The following is a 20,194-nucleotide window of genomic DNA, read 5'->3' as shown; positions in this document are numbered from 1 at the left end:
TCCTCTTCTGCGTGTTTGAGGAGAGTTTGCATGTTAGGGCAAGCAGATCCACCAACAAATGACATCAGGCTTTCTTACAGTGGATTTCAGTTTGGGGGCTGCACATAACTTGCCCAAAGGGCCCCCCTTGGATGCCCTTAAGTCATTTTGTTGTCACCAGAGATGAGAGGATAGAAGAAATGATGCTGAAACTTCTCCCCGCCATTTCTTTCGTGGCTCTGACAAGTTTTTTAAGTGTTATAGTTTGCATTCCTGAAGTGCCAAACACTTGTTTGTAGAAATTTAGGAAAAGGGTCAGTTACACTTGGCTTTTGAAACCGGAATGGGTACAAGGCATGTTATCAGGACGAGCAGGCACCTCAGCGTGCCTGGCATCAGCATGTTGCACGGTACCTCCCTTGACCCACACAACCGCCTGCTGGGGCAAGGACTTTGCAGGTCCCCATTTTAGCGATGAAGACAGTGAGGCTTAGGAAATGTGTCTGTTGTCAGCTGCTGTATAGCAAACCTCCCCAGAATGTAGTGGCTTTGAACAGTGACCCTTGATTTAGCCCACAATTCTGTGGTCCAGTTGGGCAGCTCTGGGTGAGGTTGAGCTGGGCTGCACTCTGCAATCTGGCCAAGATGGCCTCCTGCACTTGTCCAGAGTGTGGATGGGGGACAAGGGCAACAGGGCCTCGTCCCACATCTTCCAGAAGGGTGGCAGGAGGAGTACCAGGGCAGCAATAGAGGACACAGCCCAATGAGCAAGTGCTTTTCAAGTCTCAGCTGTGTCACACTTGCTATTGTCCCCTGGGCCAAAACCATCCCATGTCCAAATGCAAAGTGGGGGGGAGAGGGCATTATCCAGTGAGGTGGAAAAAGGAAGACATGGACTGACTTGGGGGTGGGGGGCAGGACTACAATCAGCTGCCACAGAGAGGTTAAGTAACTTGACCAAAGTAGCACAGCTCATGTGAGGCGGACCTGGGATTTGAACTCAGACAACTCCCATAATGACTGAGGCCTGTGGACCCAAGTCAAAGGGTGGCAGAGCTCAGACTGAGCGTTTGACTTGGGCAGCTCAAGTCAGACTTCCTGTTTAACTTTACTCAATTCCTCTTCTCCTTGCTCTTAGAAAAGGAGGTTAAAAGCTAGCCTCTTGGAAAGTCAAATCCTTGGGTGGAACATGCTGAAACAGTTCTAGAGCCTTGCTCCATCGTAGTTCATCTTGGCCAAATCTGCTTCCAGAAACCCTGCGTCGTCCATTGGTTTGATTATTTAAGCAAAAACCCCCAGCCCAAGTTTTAAAGCGAATTTTTCTTTCCATATAAATTCCCTGTAGCCCTCCATCCTGAAGACAGGATTTTCAAATGCAGGGTTCAAATTGCTAAGTGCCTTGCCTTTCTCCATCCTGGAGTTGCCAGCACGTCCTCTCCAGATGCGCACTCTCAGCTAACAACTTCGCCAGATTGATTGTGGTGTGAAAAACAGGCTCCCTTAAAGAAGGATGCTGTGGGAGCAGCTTTGGAGTTCTTGCAATTACTGTGCCTGACACCGCTGCCCTTGAAGATCAGAGTGTGGAACCTGGGGGTGCCCATACGGGCTCCTTCCTAAAGGATGAGGATGAGGTTGGGTATCTGATAGGTTACCTTCATGACACCATTTCCTTCTCCCTGTACGCATTTCCAAAATCTAATTACAGCGCATGTGACACCCTGTGACCAGCCAGAAGCCAGAGATTAATATAAAGTCACAGCAGGACAGTTTGCTCCTTGGAGCAGTTTACATGACACTGCAAATATAGTCCTCGAGGATTTGATGCTAATATTTTGATACACTCATCATTGCTGTAGCATGTGGCCCAGGCCGCCTCTCTGCCATCTGATTTAGCTCCCATGGGAGGAACAGCTCCGGTCTATTCCCATTGGCCCCGTGCAGCTCTCCTTCTGCAATTTGACATTTGCAGCTTTGGGGTTCAACCTCTCTTTGGAGGGTTTTCCCCCCTTTAGTAATGCCCCACTTAATTCTGTAGCCCCCTCCTCTGGAAGGATGTGCCGGGGAGCCTGCTATGCATCGTTGGTCCATGAGGGTGCGCTTGGCCGCTCTCCTGGCTGTATTATCTCTGCCCAGATAAGAGAGATTGTGTGTGGGCATCTGGGCATGTGAAGAGCACTTGCTTTTCTCTCCTGCAGCAGCTTTTCTTCATCTGGAACTCCACACCAGGCCCTCACGTGATGGCAGCCCCACGGAAGGCACCTGGAGCGTGCATCTGAGGGAAGAGGCAAGTGGGGTGGGGAGTGGCCAGTGGCAACAGAGCAGTTTTCCTGCTCAAGTTTGGAGGGAGGTCTTGGTATAGATCCAAAGAGCTTTGAAGACCAGCCTCTAGACTCTAAAATTTCTTCAGTGACTAGAATCTCAGCACGTAAACCATCCTTTCCGCCCCCCGCAGCTGGGTCTTCACTTCCTCACTCAGGAATGGCTTTGGTTTATAGGGGAAAATGTGAGAGAGAAAATTCAGGAGGGAGGGCAATTTCAGTTAAAAAACAAACCTCAAGTCACAATTGTGTAAAAGTTTACGGTAGGTGACATCCAACAGAACAAGGAGTGGGCACGTGTCACGAAGCCTCTTGTTGGCGAGGGGAATGAACTTGGATTATAAATGCAAAGATTTGGCTTTGAAGAACAGAACAGCCTATACCAAGTTTTAACAAACTACAGGAGACCTCTATAAGCCAAGCTGTTTAGTGTAAGCCGGTCTCGTTGGGTCTTTCTTCCCATGAGATGATTCTCGGTGCTTAAAGCTGCGGGGTGGTGTTCCACATGGCCTCGAAGGTCTCTTGGGTGGAGCCTGACGTGTGAGCTGAGCAGGGAAGCTAAGTTCGGAGCTGATGGAAACTTGCTCAAGGTTTTGCGGAGCCCTCAGTGCATCAGGTGGAGTACGGACAGTAACTGACTAAGTGGGCGGGAACAGTAACTGAGCACACAGCACCCTGCGGCCGGGAGTCACGCTGCTGCCAGAAGCTCCACTCATGCCCTGGGAAGGTGCTGCTCTGGGGTCGGCTGCAGGAGCCCCGTGTCTCCCCATCTGCAAGTCTCTCTTCACACAGGGCAGAGGGTCAGGGATGCTCCCACAGAAAGGATCGCAGCCTCCTGAGACCCCATAATGAATTGCAGCCCCTGAAAAACAGATGTGCTGTTTCTCACCGATGCTCTAACTTGGGGACCTGGAGAGGGGGCCATGCAGGCAAAGGAGAGCTCATGTCCAAAGAGCACATCACTAGGACTGTCGTTTCCCCGTAGGGCACCCAGGGACACGCTGGTCTTGTCTTTCCCTAGCCCGAGCTTTCTGTGGAGACCAGCAGGGGATGGGGCAAAGGGAGGATCAGCTCTCTCCTTAGTTTGTTCTCTCAAGTTTAGAGGCAACATCACAGTTTCCTACGTGGAAAGTGACTATTCTCAAGGCTCAATCCATGAGAAGGCTATATGGTTACAGCAGACCATGTAAATTAATGCTAATGTAACAGGAAAGGGCATAATCAAGGCGACTTCTTGCCTGGGTCTGAGATGTGGGATGGCAGCAATGTCATGATGGTAGGATATTTATTCTGGGTGACAGTGTCAGAACCAGAAAGAAAACAGCTTGATTTCCAGGTTCCAGGTTGAGCCCGCCAGGCTGGCAGGGAACTTTGTCAACGAAGCACATTTGATTCCAATGTTGCCGAGAGAGAAAAAATCCAGGTCTTTTTGTGTCACTTTTCATATGATGATACTTTAGTAACTCTGACGTCTCTTTATATCATCCCAGTATTCTAAGACTTCACATCAATCTGGGGTCACTGGACCACATTTGGATCTTTCGGGTAAAAAAGTCTCTTTAAAATTAACATTTAGAGTTTGTGTGTACGTGTGTGTGTGCATGTGTACACTTGTGTGTGTTTGTATGTGTGTATATACGTGTGTGTGTTCATATGCACATGAATACACGTGTGTGTATGTGCACGTGTGTGTGTGTTCACTACTTAGTATTGTACGACTTTCAAATTGGCTGTTTGTGTTTTATAAACACTGCGGCAGCCACGAGTGGTTAATGTTTTTTATACCCAAATTACGACTTCCCTTCAGAAATCTTAGTACGAACTCAGATCATTTTTCAGAACTGACTTAAAGACAACCAAATTGTTTTCAATGGAAAAGGCATCCAAGATTTTAAAATAACCCTTAACCCCCGAAGGACCCAGTGCGCGAATTGGAAGGAAGGGGTCACTGAGTGGGGCTGGAAGTTCTCCAAAGGGATGGATGAAGTAAACATCTTTTGAATCGCTGGATGCCGGAGGGGGCCTTGGTGACATCTCTGGATGGCTTCAGTGAGGCACACGACTGATTAGATATTAAGGTCAGGTGCTAAGAAATCAAGGTCATGCCATACTGCATTTTTCTCAAACAGCTGGGCCCAGATAAGTGAAGCAGCGAATGATAGCACCAAACAGATAAGGTGGCAATTTTTAACCATCTTAAAATATTGTTACAGCAAGGAAGGGCCAGATAAGATCAAAGCCTTTGGAATTATTTAACTGGTGCTGAGATTTCTTTTGTGTTACCCTGGCCCATGTGTTCCCCTTCCTTTCACCTCTGCTCACCACACACACACACACACACACACACACACACACACACACAGGCACCCACAGGTCCTCGACGTTTTCCGGAATATGCCATTACACAGATAAGCTTTTGAATATGAATGCAGGAAGCACGCATGATTTTTTTTTCCATCCTCAGAGCGGGTTGATTTATGGCCTGGATTACTGGAAACAGTAATTCTTTGCTCTTTATGATGTTTTGGTGGAAGGTGCAATAGCCTGCAGTCAGAACAGCGTGATTTCAACCAGGTTTTTACAGAAAGGTCTCTGCAGTGAGGGTGGCTATGAATTGGACAGCTTCTGTAACAGAGCAGTTAATAAGACACCAGCACATTAATCATGTGACAGCTATTGGGTTTAGCAGGAAAAGGCGCTGGCTTTTGGAAACAGCAATTTAGGTTACCACTGTGTCGAAAGAGGTTGGCTGAACACACTGTTTTTAACCCATAGTTAACAATTAAATTGTGTTGGTCATTTCTGCAGACATCTTTTCGTGTATCGTGAATGCTCAATAAACCTAATGAAATCATTGATCTCTTCTGTTATCTCCCACCCTAATGTCACTTTCCAGGGCCAGAAACAAGTTGAGGATTTAAGTAAGTTATCTAGTAATTCTGGAAAAACTGCCAAGAAGTTATTCTGAAATGATTTGGACAATGCATAAGCTCGTCCACTGTAGCATATAGACCTGGCAACTCCGTAACTAGCTTCTCGGTAGGGGAAGAAGCAAACCAAAGGCATCGTTTGCTGGTGAAATTGGTAACTCTTCTTAACCGAGTTGAAGAAATTGGTCCTACATAGAAGTTGACATCTAGAAATGTATCAGAATTTCTGTTCTTTGGACCCATAAAGATTCACCGTGTAAAGCTTAAAAGAGAAAATGAAAGTGATCTCATGGATGTGGTTATACATAACAACAGGTATCACTGTGAATATTGTAAGAAACAAAACACTACATTTTGAAATCAAGCAGCAATTAACTTGTGTTTTCACTCGTTTGTATTGCATTTCATTAGTGATTAGAAATACAATATAAATGAAGTTGCATTTATTGGGCAATTACAATCTATGAGAGGCTACGAAAGTACAGTGGGAATAAACCACGCCTCTGGTTGTGACGGAGAATAAAGTCGTATAATTAATTACTTTAAAAAGTCAGTATTTTGGGAGTATTAAAATCATGGATGCCAGAATAAAAAATTGCCTAAGTTCAAATTTTGGCTCCAAACCTTACTAGCTGATTAGTCTTAGGCAAATTGTTACACAATCTCCCTGTGTCCTGGTTTCCTTGTTGTTAAAATGTGCATAATAACCGACTCCAATTTATAGGATTGCAGTGAAGATTAAGGAACATTCTGACATAATGAATTGGTTAAAAAAAATTCAAACAATGCCTTTGACATAGTTAACTCTCAAGAAGTAAATTTTGGCACTTCCATATATAGATTATAATGCATTAATTAAAGATGATGGCATAATTATGGATTCAGGGACACAGGAAAATATTTGTGATATTTTGTTAAGGGAAAAATGCTATGGAACAGATTTTAAAAAACAATTGTGCATTTGTGCAAATTTTTAACAAAGTATAATTTTAAAAGGAGTTATAAGACAATGTGTTAGCTGTCCATCAGGGTGTCAAAGATTAAAAAATAAAGTCAATAATTAGCATTGGCCATGGGATGAGAAGTAGACAATGAACAAATTGTAGTTACATACAATAACACAGATGAATCTCAAAATCATAAAATTTGGTGAGAGAAGGCTGCAAAAGAATCCACAATCTATATAATTAAAATGTACTATAATTAAATATGATCCTATGAAAATAATTAACATAATTAAAGTATATTAATTATTATGTTTCATATAATAGTACTATAATAATTTAAAAATCACTGCATGATTTCATAAAGTTCAAAGCAGTCAAAATTAATCCAAATTCTTCAAAGTCAGGATAGAAGTTATTTTTGGAGATGAGGCATGTGGTAATAACAGAGAAAGGACAAGAAGAGGATCTGGAATCTGGAAATATTCTCTTTCTTGATGGAAGTAATGGTTATGAAGGCAACATTGTTTATACAGAAAAGGAAACATTGTAAGTGTTCATTAATTGTGGTCTAAGTAAATTTTTTCTTTTTTGGTGAGGAAGATTAGCCTGGAGCTAGCATCCATACTAATCTTCCTCTATTTTGTATGTGGAATACCGCCACAGTGTGGTTTGATGAGCAGTGTGTAGGTCTGTGCCTGGGATCCGAACCTATGAACCCTGGGCCACCAAAGTGGTGAATACGAACTTAACCACTACACTACTGGGCAGGCCCCTGATTAAGTAAATTTTTATATCTATATTTCTTTGTTACTATGTATTAATAAATTAATAAACTTAGCAAGATGGAAAATCCTAGATTCATTAATTCTATATTTATCAATATGGAAAAATATTAGTGAAATAGTGAGGAGAAAACAGTATATAGTATATACTATGATCTCATTTATTATAAAAACAATGAGCAATTTATACTTATGTGTAAACATAGGCATAACAAACTCTAGAAAGCTGTGCAAAGATATCTTAACGTGCATTTTCTTCAGGCAGTGGAAGCATAGGTGATTTCTGAGTTTCTTTTTATTTTCAGTATTTTCTGAATGTTTTGCAAAGATCACATAATATGCACAGAAAACATGTTCGTTCCTCTTGTCCCACTCTAGTCCAAGCCATCTCCACCTCTCACACAGGTCACTGCCACCACTTCTTAACTGCTCTGTTGTGTCACTCTTGTCCCTGCCCCACATGGATGCCAAAGTGATGTTTCCAGCCCTGACTCATACTGTCACCCTCTTAGGTAAACTCTTCTGGGCTCCCCCACTGCACCCACAGGAATCTCACAGCTCCCCTGAAGGGATGGGCTGGGCTCCCTTCTTCCGTGCACTTGTCCTTCAGGCATCGGGTCTTCTGTTCCACACTTACACAAAGCTCCTTCTCTTCCTTTTTTTTTTTTTTTTTGAGGAAGATTAGACCTGAGTTAACATCTGCCGCCAATCCTCCTCTTTTTTGCTGAGGAAAACTGGCCCTGAGCTAACATCTATGCCCATCTTCCTCTATTTCATATGTGGGACACCTGCCATAGCATGGCTTGATGAGCAGTGTGTAGGTCTGTGCCCTGGATCCAGACTGGCGAAACCTGGGCCGCCAAAGCAGAATGCGTGAACTTAACTGCTGCGCCACCAGGAGGGCCCAAGCTCCTTCTCATCTTAAGAGTCTTCAAATACGCTATCTCCTGCATGCCTGGCCCCTCCTCATTGGTGCTGTCGCTTCCTTGAGGCCTCCAGTCAAATACCATTATTCTCACTCATTGCCTGCTCTTCTTTCCCTCCAAGACACTTACTAGCATTTATCATTTGCTCTTTAGTTTGGAGTAAATTTTGTAAACGCGTCCTTCAGACTCTATGCTTCATTAGAGTGGGCTGTGCCTGCTCTGTTCACCAAGCATCTCTAGAGCCAGACTCATACCAGTTACCTAGTAAATACACTGAATGAACAAAATCAAAAAAGGTATTTGAGGGGCCGTCCAAGTGGCTGAGTGGTGAAGTTCCCACCCTCCACTTCGGTGGCCCAGGCTTCATTGGTTGGGATCCTGGGCACGGACCTACACACTGTTCATCAAGCCATGCTGAGGCAGCCTCCCCCACAGGAGAACTAGAATGACATACAACTAGGATGTACAACTGTGTACTGGCACTTTGGGGAGGAAAAAAAACCCAAAATATCTATTTGAGAGAGTAACCAGCAGTTTATTGAACTTAAAAACTAAACTTGACCTTGTAAAAGAAGAAGAAGGAAATAAAACAACACTGTCATGAAATAATAGCAAAACAATGTATTGTTGAAATGTTATTTCACGAGAATATTTAATGGATGGAAATGGGTTTATGATATATTTTTTAGTGCAGAGAGAGTTAAAAAGAAATGTGACCAGATGAGTCTATTTTTGTGAAAAATAGATGAATATATCTAGGCAGAAGGCAGTTTGGAAATAAATGCATGCAATGGATTCACAGTAGCTATGTGTGCACGATGAGATAATGGATGCTTTTTAATTTTTTAAAGAAATTTTGCTTATCTTTATTTTCTCAAGCACGCATTGCTATAGTAATGAAAGAACAATGAATGTTAATTTTAATTAAAAATACTAAAGCAAACTACTTTGAATGCGTTTAAACGGCATGAAGCTATAATCCACTCAGAGGGGTGTTTCTTTCACGGCTCCTGTTGGGGCTGAGGTATGTCAGGTAACGGGGAACTCACTCCCAGTGGGTCCTGTCAAAGTTGCATTCCTAGACTCTCACTTAGCTCCTGAGAACCTTCCAGCCACCCTTCCTCTGCCTTTGATGAGCCTGACTTGAGACATCCTCCTGGCTCCTTGGGGTGGGACTGCTAGCCCAGTTTCTGAGGAGATGCTCCATGGAATTCCATTACTGGAATGTTCTGGTGATGTTCGCATCGCTGGATGTCGCTGAGATTTAAAAAACTGTGAGCATTTATCAAACCCCGCTAGTTACAAAGCTGGAATACATACAGAGATAGGAGCAAAAGGACACGCTAACACATATTCACCTCCTGACGCCCAGATGTGCCTGGCAGGTCCCCTTGGGCATAAGGCACCAAGGGCAATGATGTCCAACAGTCTGAGTCTCGTGCCAACTTCCAAAAGGAGCACACGCCAGAGACTGGACTGCCTGGTGTGCATTGCACATTTAGTTCATTTTTATTCATTAAGAAAGAGAAAGTTAAGAGGCAGAACAGAGATGCCACAGAGCACAGTGGGCCGCATGAGGGATGTGTTTTCATTGCTGGAGGGTGCTGTAACTGTACAAATTTGGGGTCCCCACAGCAATTTATTTCTTCACATAGTGTCAATCTTCACCTTCAAAGGAATTTTACGATGTTGGAACAACCTGCCTGACAAATTGACATTGTGAAATATGGAGCACTTGTGTCACTTTTAACCAATTATAATTTTATGTAGCTAAATCTTCATAAGTAATTTTCTTAGAGTTTGAAAAAAAAAGTCACATCCGTTTAATGGGCCTTCCTATATGCCGTTTTTCTCTTGCTGTCTTTGAAATCACTGTCATAATTCTGTCTTCTAATGATCTTAGAATTCATTTAATTGTGGGGGCCTTGGCGGCAAGTTGCCATAGTTCGCACATTCCAGGAATCCTCATTAGCTGGGAAAGACGGGACGATGTTTGTCTTCCACATTCCAGGCTCCGAGAGAACGAGAGAACGGTCTTTTTCAGAGAGAGAGAGGCTGGCATGTTTACACTGCTGTAGCATCACCCCAGGCCATTCAATAAAACAAACAAGCAGCCGCTGTCGCAAGGGTCAAGGCTGATCAGAAGTGGCCTCAGCAGGCCTGTAAGGGAGAGCCAGGCCTGTCTCCCAATGCTTTGGTGTGGTCAACGTGTTCCAGCCTCCTGAGTACAAAAGGTATTTAGGAATTTTGTTGATTGCTGACCTGCTTCTTACCAACTGGGCAATGGATTTGTGGATATACCGAGGAATGCCGATGAAGAGATAAACCCATAACTTGTCTCTGCTGGGTTCCCACAAATGCCTGCTCTTAGAGACAATGCAACTTAGGGAGTTACGAGAACCTTAAAACAAGTCTTTTTTCTTTTTCGTTTCATTTATGAAATAGGAAAATTTATTGCACAGATCCAATATACTAATTTATAGTACTCCCTGGAGTTTCTTTAGAAAACCGTTTGATGTTGACACATTCGCTGATCAGTATTAGTACTTTTCTTCTGGGTCAGTTTCCATTCTGCTGTTGTTGGAGTATATTTCAACGACGTGGTTTTGAAGCCACTTCCTGACGCATTCATGATCATGATGTCATCTGGCACAAAAAGGCCTTGTCTGTGTGTATCAATGCAGGGACTGTGGGTGTCTGCAGAGATTAGGGGTAGGTGGGAGCATTGGCACGAGAGAGCAACACAGAAAGGGCAGCTTCTCCTTAGTCAGCAACCGCACAGGGCTGTCAGAGGAAAAGCAGGACCTGGCATAGACCTATGGCCAAACCAAGCATCTCACAGTCTCTTTATGCATGACTTCAACACTGCAAGTTGATAAACTGATCATCAAGAGCAAATCCATTAACAACTCCCCCTGTTATAACTCCAGATGCAGAGATTCTAAACCAAAAATTGGCAACCAAATTCCAACAATGTGTCCCCCAGATTATATGTATTTAAATGGACGTTATTTTAGAAATGTGGGAATGGTTCACCATCACGACATCTCTTTAGACAATTCACTGCACCAGCCTGTCGGAGGAGAAAAAAAAATCACATCAACTCATTCTAAAAAGATATTTTATAAACTTTGGCAGGTATTCTTAATAAAATATCTAAGCAAATCCGAATTAGGAGGAAATAATTTAAATTTGAAAGAAACAATTTGTGAAAAGGCAACAGAGGGTATTATTCTAAATGGTGAAATGCTAAACTGATTTCCACTAAAACTGGGAACAAGACAGCAATATTTACTATCATTATTATTATTGATATTTTTGAGTTTCTAGGAAATCTAATAGGATAAGAAAAGGAAATAGTCTTTAGAATACTTGCAGAGAAAATATAAAGTTATTCTTCTTGCTCATCTGAGTGCATATCCACAAACTCCAAGATTCTCACATTTTAAAAAGTGGAACAATATTGAAATCCCAGAAATAGACCCCAGTATATTACGGAAACCTGACAAAGAGGTAAATTCAGTGAGAAAGGGAGAGACTGTTACTACAGGGGCTGGTGGAACTGGCTCTCTGTCTAAAATAAATTTAGCCTGGATTCTCTCTCATGATATACAAAACATGAGATGCATTGACTACTTGAAGGCAGAAATTTAAAGGTAAAAATTGTAAAACAAAATTAGACAGGTGATATGTTAAACTCGAAGATGACGGAATCTTTATAAGCAAGATAGTAAATCCAGAAGCCATAAAACAATAAATAAGTAAAAATGTTCACCTACTTAAAAATAAAACAATTTTTGTAAGGCAAAGATACCACACACATAGTCAACTGATGAATGAAAGATGGAGGAAAAACATTACAATCCAGGGGAGTTAAAAGAGAGATAAAAGGTTAAAATTTACAAATATGTAAAGAATGTTTACAAACTGATAACATTAATGCAAATAATCCAGGAGAAAATATGCAAAGGTTACCCATAAACAATAGATCAGTAAATCCATACATCCTATAAACACACAATAGGGTGCTCAACCTCTCTCATAGTCAAAGAAATTCAATCCAAAGTCATAGTTCTCACATTATACATACCAGATTGGAAAATTTTAAAAAAGGTGGCAGGATGTGGGAAAACTGTACTCTCACAAATTTTTGGTGGAAATGTGAATTATTTCATCTTTCTTGAAAAGCAATCTGGAAACTTCTATTAACATTAAAACGAGTCATATAGATTCTTAACATAGTAATCCCATGTGTAGGACTTATTCCATAGAAATACAATATCGGACTATAAGACTATATTTACAAGACTGTTCAGTGTAGTGCTGTTCATACTTAAAATCAAACCCAAAATAAGTGCCAATTAATGAAAATCATTAAATAAAATATGGTACACTTGTACAATGAAATATTATGGAGTTACCTAAAATAAAGAGATTGATCTTTATCCAGCAACTTGGAAGAAATCTCACTATGTACCATTAAGTGAGAAAATCAAGACTCGGAGAAGTTTAATAACACACAATACAATATTTTTGAAGGAAACTATAGTGGGTGGAGTTATGTATGGCCCCCAAAAGAGACTCCCAATTCTTAACACTTGTACCTGTGAATGTGACCTTATTTGGAAATAGGGTCTTTGCAGATGTAATTATGTTCAGGATCCAAAGATGTGATTATCCTGGATTTAGATGGGCCCCAAATCCAATTACTAGTGTCCTATTGTCCCAAGATTTGGGACACAGATATACAGAGAGAGAAAGGCATGTAAAAAAAAGATGGAGGCAGAGATTGGAGTGACGCATCTACAAGCAGCAATGGCCTGGAAACACCAGAATCTAGGAGAGAGGTGTAGAGTAGATCCTCCCTCAGAGCTGCCAGGAGGAACCAACCCCACCAACATCCTGATTTCAGACTCCTGGCCTTCTGAACTGTGAGAGAACAAACTTCTGTCTTAAGCTACCTAGTTTTGGGTGATCTGTTACAACAACCCTAGGACACTAAAACAGAAACCAAGACTAATATCCTACTTATATATACTATTATCTATGCATATATACATAGGCTACAAAGACGGAAAGACACCTACCAGGTTGTTAACATTGGTGTCTATGGGAGTGTGGGACAAAGGATGCTCAAGGAGAGGAGGCCTTGGCCAAGGGAAGAGGAAAGCTGGACAAGGGTGCACATTAATGCACAAACCAGGAGCTGAGTGGTAAGGACCCTGAGGCCCAAGGTGTGGGCTGTAGACAAGATCTAGAACTGTACCAGGAGTATGTCCTTGAACCCAGTGGCTAAGAGGGACATGCCCAGCTCTTTGGAGTGAAGGAGATGGAGGTTGGCACAACAACCTCTGTATATTCTTTCTTTTGGTAGTATATTGATATGTAGACTAAAATGTATAATATTCTCATTTTTAAAATGCAAATTAGAGGGGCCAAGCCAATGGTGTAGTGATTAAGTTCACATGCCCCGCTTTGGTGACCTGTCTTTGAGGGTTTGGATCCTGGGCGCAGACTTACATAATGCTCATCAAGTGTCAAGTCATGCTGTGGCTGTGACCCACACACAAAATGGAGGAGGATTGGCAAGAGATGTTAGCTCAGGGTCAATCTTCCTCACCAAAAAAAAAAAAAAAGAAGAAGCAAATTAGAGATAAAAATAAACATGGTAAAGTATTATATAATGGTGAGTCTAATAGACCTTTGTATTCATTAAGATATATACTTATATCTATAGGTTTCCAAAAATAAAGATATATATATAGATATATATGTGTATGTGTATATTTGTGTGTATGTCTGAATGTGTATATATATTTACGTGTGTATGTGTATATATCGGTGTGAGAATGTGTGTATATATATTTATGTATGGTGTGTGTGTGAGTGTGTTATATGTTTGTGTGCGTGTATATGTGTGTGTTTATATATATTTATGTGTAGGAGTGTGTATATACGTGTACACATACACATATATATGCCTCCCTAATTTCCAGGAAACACCTGAGATTAAAATGTCTTGGCCATTTTCCCATTTGCAGAGACATGTCTGTTGATCTGGCCTCAATTCTCTCAATTCTTAAAAAAGGAGGATGGAGAGTGGAGGGTACATGAAGAGTCATCTACAAACAAATCACAAACCAAGAAGAAACCTTATACCGTTTTTTTGCCCTGCTTCTAGAGATAACCTTGCCTCCAAAATATTAGGCTGAGTTCTATTAACAATGTCCAGCTTTCAAGGGCAGTCCAGGCCAGGTGACAGGTGAGCACCACTTGGCCATTTGTTTGCCTTTCTCCTTCCTCTCAGTCCCTTACTCCCATCATACCCAGCGCTCTTTGCTTTCCCTCTGTACATCCTCCAGACTCTCAGCCAGGGCTTTCCAAAGGGGCTGAGCAGAGTGGAAAGGAGAGGAGCTGGAGAGTTTAAGCGGCACGTTGTTGCACACGTGAAAATGAATGTCGATCTCACTTGGTCTCCGGGAGAAAACAGGAAGCTGGGACGGGACGGCCACTTCTTGCTCAATTGTTGCCGTTAGGGAACAGGGCACCATGTTGCCAGAGTTTTCAAAAAAAAGCCAGGAATTAGCTTTTTCTGTGAAGTCTCTCAATTCATAATGACTGACAATGATTTCAAAATTTGAAATGCCCTGTGTGGGTTCCAGCCAAAAGATGTCTGAGGACAGAGTTTGCTCTAAGGTCATCAATTTGTCATCTCTGAATTCTGAAAGTATTTTCTTCTAGTTTTGCCAAATGACTAACTTTTAAAAATCTCTTGGAAGCTAATTCACACCATGGTATCAATTGTTTAAAGGATGACCACTCGCAGTTTCCTTGCATCTTGGCTAATCCCCTTAGTTCTGAGATGTCTCAACTTTTTCACAGCGAGGATAATTCCTCTTAGAAGTAACGTTTATTGTTTAGTTTTTGTCTTACAAAAGTGAAAACCATTTGTCAACTTCAGAAAAAATTTCAGATTCCGACACGTTGATAGTTATTCTCCAAGTATCATTTGAGTGAAAAAATGCATCCTACCAAAAGTCTGCTAAAAATTCAACTTAAAATACTTTGAAACAAATTTGTATTTTGGTAACCTCAATCTTATACTTGTTTTAGCATACATAAAACTTTAGTTTCCATGTAATAAAGAATGGATTTACCCTGTCATCAGAAACAACCAATAAAACCAGAAAAAATATATGTAACAATAGTTTTCAAAACCCTGGATACCAGGCAACAAGGGACAGGAATCCCTGAGAGATGCAAACAAATGAAGTGAGCCCCATGACTGATCTTCAAAAGACTCTGTAGATAGACAAGCCACGGACTGGGGGAAATTATTTGCAAGGCTTATATCTGGTGAAAGGTTTATATCTAGAATATATTAACAACTCTCAAAACTCAAAAATAAGAAAACAAACAGCCCAATTTTAAAAATGGGCAAAAGACTTGAATAGATACCTCATCAAAGAAAACGTAGAGATGGCAAATAAGCACATGAAAGGATGCTCAACCTCATGAGTAGTTAGAGAAGAACAAATTAAAACCACAGTGAGGTACCACTACCCATCTACTGAAGTTGGCTAAAATTAAAAAGACAGACATTATCAAGTTTTGTCAAGAATGTGGCGGAGTTGGACCTCTCCAGTCAATTGGTAGGAATGTAAAATGCTACAACTGCTTTGGACACAATTTGGCAGCTTCTTAAAAAGTTAAACATACATTTACCATATGATCCATCCATTTTACTCCTAGGTATTTATCCAAGGAAGTAAAAACTTATATGCGTACAAAGACCTGTACACAAAAGTTCACAGTGGTTTCATTTGTAACAGTATAAAACAGAAACCAAACTGTGGGACATCCATTCAATGGAATACTACTCAGAAATAAGAAGGAATGAACTATTGATACACAAGGTAATATGGATGAATCTCAAAATAATGTTGAGCAAAAGAAGTCAACCAAAAAAACCATGGTTCTATTTACATATAAAATTCTAGAGAATACAAACTAATCTATAGGGACAGAAAGCAGATCAGTTGCCTGGAGATAGCATGAGGAGAAAGGAGGGGCATGAGGAAGAGATTACAAAAGGGCACAAGACATCCACTGATGAATGGAGAAGTTAAACGTGGTGTAGCCATACAATGGAGGGTCGTGCAGTCTTAGAAAGGAAGGAAATTCTGACACATGCTACACCATGGATAAAGCTTGAAGACATTATCCTAAGTGCAATGGACCAGTCGCAAAAGGACAAATACTATGATTCTATTTACAGGAGCAACTAGAGTAGTCAAACTCATAGAGACAGAAAGGAGAAGGGTGGTCACCAGAAGCTAGAGGGGAAATGAGGAGTTGTTTAATGGGGACCGCGTTTCTATTTGGGAAGATGACACAGATCTTTGGACGGATGGTGGTGATGGTTGCCCAACAATGTGGATGTATTTAATGCACACTGAACTGTACACTTAAAAATGATCAAAACTATATATTTTATGTTACGTGAATTTTACCACAATAAAAATAAAGGGGCATGAGGCAGCATCTGTGGGTGATGGTAGGACTGACTACATAATTTATGGGGCAAAATGAGAATGTGGAAACTCTTCTTCAAAAATTATTAAGAATTTCAAGATGCTGACAGCAGAGCACTAAACCAAGTGTAGTGCCCTTCTAAGTGTGGGGCCCTGTGCAAGTGCACAGTTACACGCCCAGTCACACACCTGCCTGGGTACGGATAAGTTCACCACCTTGACTGCAGGACGGTTTCATGGGTATACACATAAATCAAAACTTGAAATATGCACAGTTTATTGTTTATCAATTATACCTCAACTTAAATCCCAAACTGTTTAAAAAGGAGTAACAAGAAGTAGGTCTTCGAAAAAGAGCTGTACCAATAGGAGTAAGAAAGCATTTTTTCAGACTAGAGAGCGCTTTTCCAAGACATGAATAGATCCATCCAACTTTTGCTAATTGGTCTCTCATCCGTGAGTTGGGACTCTTCACTTTAATCCAAAAGAAAATAATTTGGGAAGGAAATCTAGTTAGAAACATGGGCTTGGAGTCAGGGGACTTGGGTGTGAATTCTTCCCCATCAATGTCTAAGTCTGTGACCTTGAACAGAGCCAGGATCCTCTTCTCCTTGATTGGCTTCACTGGGCTGTTGGGAAGATTAAATGAGATAGTGATACATAAGGTGCTTAGCATAGTGGCTGGCCATTTGTGTTTAGTGAGCAATTTTTATGAACGCATGTGTGCATCTTTCTCTCCCATGTCCCATGACAGCCTTTGAGATACACCCTGTAAATCTCAACTGTAGGAGTTGCTCTTCAGCATGGCACAGCGCTCGCATCAGATTCTGGTTGCACCACTTAAGTTAATCCTATTAACTCCCGGAGCTTCCGTTTCTCCATCTGTATGACAACCGTAATCATAGTGCTGACTTGATATGATTGTGAGAATTAAATGAAATAGTAGATGCGAACACCTAGAACAGAGATGACACATAACAAGTGCTAAGTGTTAGTGATTATTCTGTTGTCTGTGAGTAAAATAAACCTTGTCCTGCACAGCATATACTTGGATATTTAGCATAATTTACCAAACACACTACTAGTGATTCAGAAAATCTCCATTTTCTTGACTTCTTTCACTTTTTTAAAATTAAGTTTATAAAAGAGATCAGACCAAGATAGTTAAATAATATGATGCTCTATTTATTTGAATTTCAACAGAAACAATGGCGGGCTTCAAAAAAAATGGGTGAATGTTGGACGTTTGGTGTTTAATCAATAGCAAAGTGTTTATAGAGAGAGCACTAATCCTAAGATCACTTGAAAATCCCAACTAATTATTCTAAAGGATTTGCAGAAGTAGAGACAGCCAGATATTTTATGCTTTTTTATTTTTTTGGTGTCATTCCTGTAATTCTGACAAAAGTTCTTTTAAAAACTTATTTGAATGTCTCTGTAACGGAGTGGGAGTTGCAGACACTCTAATAATTTTCTACCACTTTCATATTCAAAAATAATATGCCCTCCAAACATTTACATTCAAGATTTGTTTTTCCTCAGATGTGTAAATAACACGTAGTAATTTGCATCTCATGCATAAATCTCACTCTGCTGAATCAAATATTAGAGAAATTTCCTTGTTTCTCTTCTCTGTTTTCCCTGCTCACGGTAGTTTAGTTGACTAATATTGCCAGAAAGATGGGGAGGGGGCATTAGTGGTCAGAAAACTACTCTCTTATTACTGCTTTCTTACAATCAAGGGGTAGGGACTTCGGAACAAGTAATAAATAATATGAATAAGTAGCCCAATCTTTTACAATACCAATAAAAATACTTCAAACTTTGTATTTTCCCAGATGAATGCAGTAAATGTGTCTTTTGTTGGTGACATGTGTAGATGTTGCCTGTGTGGGGATTTATCCAGAATGTATTTGCCCCTTACGCTCCTAGCAGAACAATATTGGCATGACTTACATCAATTCTGGTTCCCTGGTGCCCTGGAGGAAGGCATTCATCCACAGAGCAGCCTGGTAGACTGAGGCTGCTTCCTGGAATGGCCTGTTATCATCCCTTCGAGTGGCTAGGACACTGAGTTACAAGAAGCTTGCCTCAGCTCTGCATCGAGCCTGTTGTCTGGTTAAACGCGAAGGCTTGTTTTAGCCTCCGAATTTCCCGCACCGCTGATTTCTTGCCTACTGATCATTTGCTGGGTCTCAGCTTGGCAAAAAGACATCTCGGGAGGGCCTCGCCGCCATTACACAATGTGACTAAAATATTTCATTGAGTCATCTGTCCTTGGTGCAACTAACTCTTTCCAGCAAATGTCTCCTAATGCTTTGAATAAAAGATGCGACATGAAAATAAATTGCAATGTTCTCTGCTTCTGCTGCTGTTTATGTGCACCCTCCTTCTACCATTCGGAATTCATCTTTTTGCCATTTAGTGGGGGTTTTTTTCATATAAAATGTGCAAAGTCTGGTTTTCTAAAATTATTTACTTATTCACTGCTTTTTCTCACTCATTGTCTAAACAATTTAATAGGTATCTATTGAGCGCCTGCTCTAACCAGCACTTCATTAGGAGGTGAGAAGCACGATGCAGGGTCCTGGGGTCATGCTCTTCAGGAGAACACAGGCTTGGGAAGACACAGCTTACAGGTGTGACACTGCTGGATAACAATGCCAGGCAGCGCACAATGGAATCAAAGTAGGGAAGAGCTCTAAGGCTCTGGGAATGGAGAAGTGTGCGGGAAAGGCAATAGCGAGAGAATAATATTGGACACTATTATGAGATAATATTGCCAATAGAGAGAGAATAATATCAATACCAGTTATCACTGAGCAGTTCTAGAGCGCCAGACACGCTGCTTGCTGTATATTACCTTGGTGCCTGCCCACAGCAATTTTATGAAAAAGGCGTTGTTACTTCTCTACACTTGAGAAGTGTCTTCACGGAGGAGATGAAATTGGGCAGAATATTGAAGAAGCAGAATGGGGAGAAGCAGTGAGGAGGAAGAAGGCAATTCCTGGGCAAAGAGTGAAGACTTGGTGCTGAGATTCAGGGAGATGTGACTGAGGAAACTGAGTCCAGCTTGGCCAAACAGAAAAGCATAATTTTGGGGGAGAGATGGGAGATGAGGTTAGTTAGGCGGGAGTGGAGTCAGATCAAGGAAGGCCTCACACAGCAGGCTTAGGAATTTGGACTTTGTCTTGTAAGCATGGAGCTCCTTGGGAGGTATTTGGGTGGTAATGACAGGATATAAGGTTACATGCAGCCATCAAATGAAATGGTTCAACAGTGTAGTAAGTGAACTGAAACTTCATCCTTATCATTGAATTAATTTTTATTAGGTTCCTGTCAGGGTCTGAGTGTTTTGTAGAAATAATACGCACACTAAAATTTACCCCAGTTTGGTGTCCCAATCCACGATCGTTTTTCTTAGAGTTCTGATGCTAGTGGCCCCGTCTACCCCCTACACTCATACACACACAGGTGTGCGTGCACACACACACGTATATGTGCACACAAAGCACAAGTAAACACACATATGCACACACAACACATATGCACATGTGCACGCGCGTGCACACACACACACACTCCTTACTCAAAAAAGTAACCTGTCAGTAGCCTCTAATCCCAGCCTCTAACTATTGGATGAAAGTTGTGCCAATAAGATCCTCTCTCCCAGGTATTTGGAATTCGGGAATTTGGATGAGATGATTCAACACTGTTGAAAGTTTTCTCTTAAACTGAGATAGACGATCTTCAAGAGAGGCAAGGAGTGGGGGAGGGA

At 41.3% G+C, this 20,194-nt stretch overlaps 1 long non-coding RNA gene across 1 annotated transcript in view; it reads left to right on the top strand.

Moving 5' to 3' along the window:
- The window catches only part of LOC102148866 (uncharacterized), a 95,463-nt gene that overhangs the window by 18,720 nt on the left and 56,549 nt on the right, over positions 1 to 20,194 (top strand). The window lies entirely within an intron of this gene.

Source organism: Equus caballus, chromosome 31 (assembly GCF_041296265.1).
Source record: "Equus caballus isolate H_3958 breed thoroughbred chromosome 31, TB-T2T, whole genome shotgun sequence".
Taxonomy (NCBI): domain Eukaryota; kingdom Metazoa; phylum Chordata; class Mammalia; order Perissodactyla; family Equidae; genus Equus; species Equus caballus.
Note: the sequence above shows the minus strand (reverse complement) of the source record. Positions and strands in the feature narration are given on the sequence as shown.